Genomic DNA, 9,320 nt, shown 5'->3' with positions numbered 1-9,320 from the left:
GCTATAAACGTTATATGTAAATGCATATATTTTTATGGACTGTGAAACAAAAAAACGGGAAAATAGCCGTTAAATGCTGAATAAAAACTACATAAACCAAGGGAGATATTATATGACTCATGTTATTATCTTATAAAAACTGTTTAAATATGTAAATTAATTGTTCTTGTTTATATAAGCTTTCTTTATGTGCATCCTGCATTTCTGTCAATAAACTCCAACCATTTCTCTTTCGAATACTTGTGACATGGAGCACTTTAGACTCGATTTGCAATTACCCAAATGACCAAACACATTTGCCAAATGCAGCGAATGCAAGTGCCAAAAATAGCGATAGCAACAATAAACGCACCTGCTGCAACACGAAATGCAATTAATCTTCAGCCAAAACTGTCGCACAGACCGCAAACAATCTCGCTCGAAGCAAACAAATCCCATCAGCGTCGCATATCGCATATGGCCAAAATTTGGTACAATTTTTTTTTTTTGTCGGCACGTCACAATATGTCAAGTTTTATGATGATTGAGTGAACTGTGGAGCCACAAACACAGTGAAAAAGGCGGGCAGGAAAGGGAAAAGTCCTTAAAGCTTAAGGAAAACTCAACCAAATGGAACTGAAGTCAAATGTTGTTTGTTTTTGTTTATTGTGGCAAAGGTTCATGCTATGAATACAGTAGAAAGTATCATTACCCTAATTATTACCTGTGAATATGGAAATATGAGTAGTATGAGTACTCAAACTTTAACTAAGTAATTCAGTTACTTTCTAAAATTTGTACTTATGTTGGAAAATTACTTGTAAAACTTACAAATGTCATGAAAATTATAACCATTCATATATTTATAAACAAAATACGAACTTTTGTAGTGACTACTGTATGGCTGTTTATATTGTTGTTGCGGCTCCTGCCACGTGGTTGAATACGATGGCCTATATCTTATCAACACGGGGTGTGTGCTTGTGCGGCACATTATCATAAGCCATGATTTATTTATAGAGGCAACCAGGTGGCACACACCCATACTGCGAAACGCACACCAATACACCAATGGATTGCCTTTGTCCTCGCTCAAGTTCGGAAAGAGCTGTCAATTGATTTACTTGACCCACATGGGCAAAAGCTCAACTCGAAGCGACGGGGCCACACCCACCCAACACAACCAGTCCATCGACCCACCGCCTTTTCACTAATGCGATCAATATTTGGCAGATAAAAAAGCGGGCCAAGCAAAGTTGGCTGGCTCACAGGGAAGAAAAAAAAGGGGGTTTAAAGCTCGCGCTTAAAGGCCAATTGTTGCTGCTGCCGATGCGAGGGTAAAAGCCGGCACAGCCTCAGGTGTTGGTCAATTAGAAGAAAATTCATTTTCGCGGATTTGCCGGCTAACGAGAATTTATGTTAATTTATTTCGAAAAACTTTTTAATTAACCCACAAACGGTGGATTGAGACCGCGCATACCAACTTTGGGTGCCGCCGCCAAGTGGCGACTTGCCACCAAATACAGCACTCAGGATCTGTATCGCTCGTCTTTCGCTTTAATCTAGCTAATCTATGCAAATGAAATGCGCACACCTGTCGGCCAAAAAAGGTGTGAGGGGGAGGGGGGTAAGAAACCGAAGGGAAAGGGAACCTTTGCCAGCTGTCTGCTGTGGCTTTGTCGGTCGCTTTGAGCTTGTTTTTTGGCAACAATTTGCCCAAAACTTGCCACGCCGCAAACGCTTAATTGCAGCTCGAGGGCTGTGGGTAAGTGTATAATAAGGAGCTCAGCTGGAGGAAGGTAAAAATCATGTGAACTGGTGCCACAAAATGAAGCTGTTGCTAATGATATTCATGAGTTTGTCTCTGCTTTAGCCATTTCCATTGCAAATGGAGGGAAATCTTTGGCGGCCTTTGAATTCATTTCAAGGAAAGAAATTTAGTTTGATTTATAGAGTATGCATAAATGTATTCAATTTTATAGTATTCGTATTTCAAGCCCGATATATTTGGTCAAAAGGGCTAAGCTAATAGCTGTCAGACCCTGCGACTAGGACCTTCCATCTATCCATTTCCCATTTCCATATCCCGCACTAAGCAAACATTATCGCGCTCGGCGAAATCCCTTCCATCTTCCACTCGACGCGTTGCGTGGCGCAAAGTGTAAGATAAATGGAGGCTGTAAAAGTGGAGCACTTCGCTCGGCAGCTCTGCAGGATTGGGATAGGGATCGGGATCGGGGTAAAAGGAAGGGCAGCCACTTTATCATAAACTCAACAGGTTCCTCCTGTTCCTCCGCCGTTTTGTGCGTGTGTATGTGTGTCGTCTTGCCATAAAAGTTGCTGCGCTGATTGAATAAAAATTTCATTAAACGCACATTTTCTAGCAGCTGGAAGGCGTTTACCCTCCGATCCATCTGAAAATCCTTTGCAGGAGGCACTCCAGATGAGTTGGGCCGTAGGCAGCTTTCGCTTGTCTGTCGTTTATTTTAATTGCCGGCATTAGACGCTCGTTGATAGGCCATAAAAAAGCAGTTGGCTCGACGGCAGCCGTCAAAGGCAAAATGAAAGATTTATCTCTGGAGAATTATTTGCAAGCCGATAGATACTCTCTTTGAGGTTTGCTGCCCAGAAACCTTATGAATGATTTTGTACATATAACGAAACAGGTATCAGATGGGTTTTCCTTTGCGCTTCCTTTGTTTTAAGCGCCTCGTCGGCTTCATTTCCGGAAAAGCGGGAAAAGTGGGAGCAGAATCCAAGTGGCGTTGGAAAAATTCAAGGAGTTGGGCAAAACGTAGTCATTGTCATTCCGCTTTTGCGGTTGCTTATTCGGTTGTTAAATCGTTTTTATGACGTATTCTCCGCCGCCGAAAATTTACGCTCTGCGGTTAACTTTCCCCTTGGCATTTCCCGCCCTCATTTACCATTTTCGTGTGAATCTCGGGCATTACTCAACCTTCTGTGTAAAGCTTTCGAGTGTTTGGGTAATTTCACAGATTTATGCAACTTTTCGGCGGGCAAGAAAAGCGTGGAAAGGGAAGGAAAGAGTGATGGCTTTGGCTGCCAATTAGCTGGCGAAAGAAGTTTATAGTTATAGTTACTCTAAAATTCAGTGCTGAACTCTGGTTTATTGTTATGTACTCTTTGGTACGCACATGTCGATATAGTTATTAGACAGGGTATTTTTTATGCTAAGAGAATGATTTTGAATATTTCTAATACGAATATTGATTACCATTAATAAATCCTTTAATTCTCTTATAGATGTTTAATCTAATAGATTTAAATTTTGACAGCTTGTATTGTTAATTTACACGTAGATGTAGAATAGCGCCCTCTAGTTGTTAAAATTGAATTTGTTTTTTTCATAACAGTGCAGCCTCATTCTGTTATTAGCAGAGGTCTAAAAAAGGGGAAAGCCCATCATAGCGAAGACACAAGCATTGCTGGGACTAATGCGAGGACGCGCACCAACAAATTTAAATACAAATTTTGGCGCCTTCTGATATAAGAATACGGCAGGATAATTTGCCAGACAGATCCTCCCACACTTGTCGAAAATCCTCTCATGTTATAAAATTAAGGCACCTATACAAAATATCATGGCTAGACCAATTGTTTTTTCCGTAATATTTGCACCATGACAACGCAAATACTTGGAAAATCAGGTAAACTCACTCAAACAGCGTCGAGACGGCTACGGCGATAACGACACACTGAAAAAAACTGTTATTGATCGATAAGCGCAGTTATCTTAATTGTTTTATACTTATAGTATATGCGTTTTTGGTATAGTCATTTATCTTAAATTGATTTCAGATTATTGTGATTTCATTGTCTTAAGATTTATTATTATTGATTACTTTAGAGATATGAGAAAAATTTTTTTCATGTGCAGGTGAACACAGGTAAACCGCTCTCTTCGATTCTCTCCCGCTTTGTAGAGTTTCTTGCTCGCCAGGTGGGCGCTCTCTCCCTCTTTTTCTGCGCGTCACAGGTAAAATTCAAACGGTGCTTCGTAACGTATTTCGTTCCGATCGCCAACGCCGCAACAAGTGCGCAGGTGCGAGCGGGACGTCGGATGGAGCGGCCAGAAAGAGACGGCTAGCTGGCGTGGTGGTAGACTGGTAGTTTATTGCGCTGAGCGTGGCCCAAACGCGAGGCGATCAGTTGCTCAACGCGCTTACCTGTCGATAGACGTGTTTTCCCCCAAAAAGGAAAAGCCGCGTGCTCCGTCTCGCTCGCTCGCTCATTCTGCGCGTGTGTGTGTTATTGTGAGTGTCGGCTCTTTACGAGCATGTAAGTGAGTGTGAGTGTGTATATTCAATTAATTACAAAGTCAGGGAAGAAGCAGCTATGTGAATTGAATGAAAGAAAGCCAGTTAAAAAGTATGCAAAAAAGTTGCCTGATATAAAAGGCGCAGGGTGAAGAAAGAGCAAGAAGAAGCAGCAGCTGCAGAAGCGGCAGTGTAAATGGTGATTAATTCACTTTAAGGTGCAATTAAACAGCAGCGAAATAAGCAACAACAAAGCAGCGGCAACAACAACAGAAGAAGCAGCAACAACAGCAGCAAAAGCAGCGCAAGGTGCAGACAAGGTGAGGTGAACTTGAAGTTTTCTTTTCTTTTGACTTCAACCCCCCTCTCTTCGTGGAAAAAAAAAAAAATTATTCAACAGCAAAAATGTTTAATGAGCATGGTAACTGTGTGTGTGTACGTGTGTATGTATGGACGGGCGCACAAGTGTGTGTGTGTGTGGCATTTCAAAATTGCACTTGAAAACGGCGAGGTGGAAAGAGAAAGACCAGATAATGACAATGAAGAAGAGGGAACTGAAAAATCAGTACAAAACGGTATAAACGTGATTCTTTTTTCCAGCCAACAACATTGGCTGGTGGGAATTTTCCCGAAAGGGGGAGGAGTTGGCCTCCAATTTCGTTCGATCCAATGATGCTGCAACTGTACACGCTCTGTTTTCCTCTGATCCATTGGCGACATTTTTTCCTCTTTTGAAACTACAAAAATAAAACCGAGAACCGAACGAACAACACAAATAACAAAAAAAAAAAAACGCAAATCTGGCGCAATTGGCAAACCAGAAAAACAAGCAAGTCGAGCGCTTAGATTGCCGGCCTCAAGTTACGACGATATTCCAAGCCAGCAGCGCTTGGCTTTCGATCGCCAGCGTCGTCGTCGTCGTCATCGCCATCGTCATCACGATCATGATCATGTTGCGGCTATTATTATGCTCTTTTCACTGAATGAGCCACATTCCGGTTTAGTTTAGCATTTTTCAGACCAGGCAAGCCAATCCGCACAATCCGCCAGTCCGTCCACAAAAGCATCCCCCAAAAAACCCACACAAATGTGCACAGCGATTCGAAGCCAGGCCCATTCTCACATTCTCGGGCCCCAAGTCCATTTCCAATTGAAAAGCCAAGTCAACAGGGTTCCCCTTCACCTCGCCTCTTTCGATCGCTTTTAAACGTGTTCCCCACGACTAAAAACACGCAGCGAAAAAGCAAAGTCTTTCGCATTCATAAGATCTATCTTTCTATCTACTAACTGTATTTAGCTTTCTTCTAGATGAAGAACTAAGTATCATATACTTCTGAGTAAGAAGCTATTCTATGTATCTGTTGCAAAAGAATTAAACAAAGATGGTGATATAAGAACTCCATAGTGGTATTTGAAGAACTTCATTGGACTAATCTTAACTTCGTGGCATTTTAGCTTGTAACAATTACAGGCTTGATTCTTTATGAAGAACTTCTTTTATATCTAACTTATCTGTTAGCATTTTATGTTTTGCCAACATAATTTAATGATTACATTTGTACTTCTCACATTTTTCTCTGTGCAGCAACAACAAAACGTTGTAAAAAGGCAACAAAGCCAGTTTTTTTTAGTTTCAAGCCCTGTTTTTGTGGTTGTTGTAGCTGCTGCATTCCAGCGATCGCTGTTGGGTTGCTTTTTGTTGCCTTGGAAACCAGGAATGCCAGCCTCTATTCCCGTCTCGCTCTCGCTCCGGGTGCTGCGCTCTCTGTCGCACGTTCTATCTGGTAGTTTGGGTTTTTTAGAAATTCCAACGCAACGAAAACGAAAAGTGTGAAAAGTGAAGCGAGGCTGGGGCAATCGTCGAACTTCGAGGCCCCAAACTTCTGCTATCTCTGTCTCCTTTCCCTTGGCTGCCCGTCTCTTTCGCCCCAGCGACTCGCTGTTCCTTTCTCTCGCTCTTCTCCTGCGACATATGGCTTTCTCTCTCGCGCTTAGCACCCCCGAAAACTAAAGAGTTTGAGTTTTGGTGAACCTGCACGTTTTTTACGTGTAATGTGAGGTCAGTAACACTTTTGTTTCAAACATTTATCACGCTCCGTTTTGGCCGAGTGCGTGTAGTAACGCTTGTGACGTCGAAAACGTTGCCAACCGTTTAATGAACTCGGCTTGATTGACAAGCCATTTACAATATTTTTTTTTTTGGGTAGATAAACTGATTATTTAGTCTGATACTTTTTGAGTGACTAATTTTGAGGTCAACGTTTTAGTCAATGGATTTAAAGACTTCACCATTTTTGGCTCAAATGTTCTACACTTTTCGCTGTGACCTTTTAAGTTGAGTAACATGGGTTTTGAAACCAAAAAATGCAAAGCAATTCTCTCAACCATTTTTACGCTGGCCACTTACAAACACTGCTGCATATGAAGCACTTGGTTCCTGGCAACTACGAGTGAAATCCAATTTTTAGCCAGGCGTGGCAGCTACGCCCACATGTTGAGTTTTGAAACCGGCTGCCTGATGTTGACAAACCTATTTTCTAATTTGTTTTGCATTTCACCGAGGCAGCAACGAGAGAGAGAGGGAGAGTGGTGGGTGGTAGTGTTGGCAGGGGAATACAAACGTGTTTTTTTCACGTCCAAACGAAGCGTGCGAGATTTTATTTAACGCTTCTGGCTCTCGAGTGGGGGGCTTTCAGGTTTTTCGTGGGGGTGCTCTGCTCAAAGCCAGCTGCGTGTTTACAGATATTTTTGCGACGCTTTTGGCCGGCCTGAAATGAAATGGGCCTGGCCCACAACTAGTTGCTCCGCAGCTCAAACGCACACGTGCAGACAGCCGCGCCCAAAGCCGCACCCCTATCACCCCTTCCCCAAAGCCCCCCTTTTTACCACATAACACTCCACCTATGTTTGCCATTGTCCACGCGCGCTTTTTCAAAAATAAAAAAAAACAAACAAAAATGAGAGAGAACAAAATTTGCGTTTGTTTGTTTGCCTTAGTTTTTTGTTCGGTTGAGCTACCAACTTTCGTCAAGCGGGCCAAAAGGGGCAGGGGGCCGAGGGTAACAGGATTCACAGATGGCGAGCTAGGTCATGCATACATCTGTAAGTACAATCATTACGCGGGTCCCTTTCAAATCTACAGTCCAACTTGCCGCTGCTATCCAAATTATGAACGATAAGGTCGCACAAAAAAGGACTCCCTGTAATGATAATCCAATCTGACAGACAAATTGAAAAGTAAAATATATGCTTTTGCCATTTCTATAGAACCCTAAGCTTTTCGGAACCTTTTAATTTATTTTGCCATCAAAAAAAGTTAGAAAGTTCCAGACCTGTGACATTATCTTAAGTTTTTAAAGGCCATTTCCAGTCAATTTGATTCCATTGCCAGCAGAAACCACCTTAGGGTAGCTTGACTATATGGCTGGGATGCCTTTCGTGGCCCTTCCTTTGGTAGGGGAAACCCCCACCACCCCGATTGCCACTTTTGTCATGCAGGCAACCCACTTATGTGTGTCACTGTGTGCGTGTTGGGGCAACCGTTTGGTTTTTATGTCTTTTGTAAAATTTTATTTAATTTTTGATTCTTTTTTTTTCTCGTGGAAAGTTTAATATTTGTTTTTCATGCTTGCGATTTGCATAATTTGCGCAAAAACACACACAAAGTCGCACACACATACACACACACAAACACAGTCATGACCTCCATTTGTGACTAGCAATACCTGCAGGGTCTGCTGCCGAAAGGGACGGGTATAGGGCGCAAGAAAGAGACGGAGCGAAGACACCAAAACGGGAGGATAAGCAAGGATGTCTCCGCTCTGCTCACATGCGATATATTTTATGAATGCAAATCCCTGTTCATTCGGATTTGGTTTACTTACTTGCGGGCGGTTTCCGCTTCCCTTTCTCCCTGCATCCTTACTTTCTCTTTCACTTTTGGCCCCCTCCCCTATATGCCACACATACACACACACACATACATATGCGTTCATGCTGCATTTTCATGTACACATGTGGGCGAATCACTTTTTTCATTCGCCGTAGTTTGGTTTTTTATTCATTCATATCGCATTTTCATTCATGCGAATTCGGTGCAAAAAATTTACGAAATGAAGCGAGAGGATTCCTACAAAAATCCCAGCATTATTATTTTCTTTTTAATTTTATATTTCTTACTTCAAGCGTAAATAAATTTTTATCTATTTACATTTTTTCCATAATAGATTGATGAAAATATCAATTTTCGATATGTTAAATATTTGAACATTTTGCACTTTATTGAGCAAAAATATTTGAAATGTGTGGCAACTCCAGCTCATACCCTCACTTGCCCTATCTTTGAGGTTGAATAAAACGGAAACTGAACACACTGAACTGAACTGAATATTTATTATTATTATGTTTTTGGCTTGCATGTGCTACCTGGCCCGCCCGCCCACAGCTTACGGTCCACCCCGCCAGTGGGGTGGACCTTATTCCGTGAAAATCGCTGGTTCTCGGTGCGCTTTTTTTGTTCCGCCGCCTTTCTTTATTTATTTTTATTGTGTGGCGCGGCTTAAATGCGCTTTGCAGATATTTTATGCCTGCCAACTGCCTTCGGAGGAGGTGGAAATATCCACATCCCCTCTTCAGGGGGAGGGGATGGAGATGCTGGGGGGGTAAATATGTTTATTTGACACACATCGCAGTCAGCCAGCTTCGCTCCACATGCAAATCTTTCCCTTTGCCGGCTTCCCTTATTGTTTGCATATAGAATCAAAGTTTTTTGTGTCTGAATTATCCAGCGATACACACACACACAAGCTTACTGGCACGCCCCCTTTTGTGTTTGGAGGCGGGGAGGCTCCTGATGGGAAATTCTCTTTTAACCTGACAAAGCAATTTTAGTTATTTTGCCGCAATTGAGTTTTGTGCGATGCGGTTCGTTTTACGCTTTTTTATTATTTTAGGTATTTTGGTTTGACCTTTTCATTTGTTTCATTCGTTTGCTGGCTGGATAATAAAATAAATAAATACTAGTTTGCATTCAAATGCAATTTAGTGGTGGTTTTGACGCATTTA

The 9,320-nt window shown here is 42.0% G+C and overlaps 1 protein-coding gene across 1 annotated transcript in view; it reads left to right on the top strand.

Moving 5' to 3' along the window:
- Window positions 1–4,110: 4,110 nt before the first annotated feature.
- LOC6735516 (apoptosis-stimulating of p53 protein 2) overlaps window positions 4,111–9,320 on the top strand; it is a 32,684-nt gene continuing 27,474 nt past the window's right edge. Inside the window, exon 1 of the mRNA XM_039291586.2 lies at window positions 4,111–4,576. The gene's annotated coding sequence lies outside the window, so the exon portion shown is untranslated. The remainder of the gene's footprint in view (window positions 4,577–9,320) is intronic.

This window comes from Drosophila simulans, chromosome 2R (assembly GCF_016746395.2).
Source record: "Drosophila simulans strain w501 chromosome 2R, Prin_Dsim_3.1, whole genome shotgun sequence".
In the NCBI taxonomy this organism is placed as follows: domain Eukaryota; kingdom Metazoa; phylum Arthropoda; class Insecta; order Diptera; family Drosophilidae; genus Drosophila; species Drosophila simulans.
This window is presented reverse-complemented; position numbering and strand designations above follow the sequence as displayed.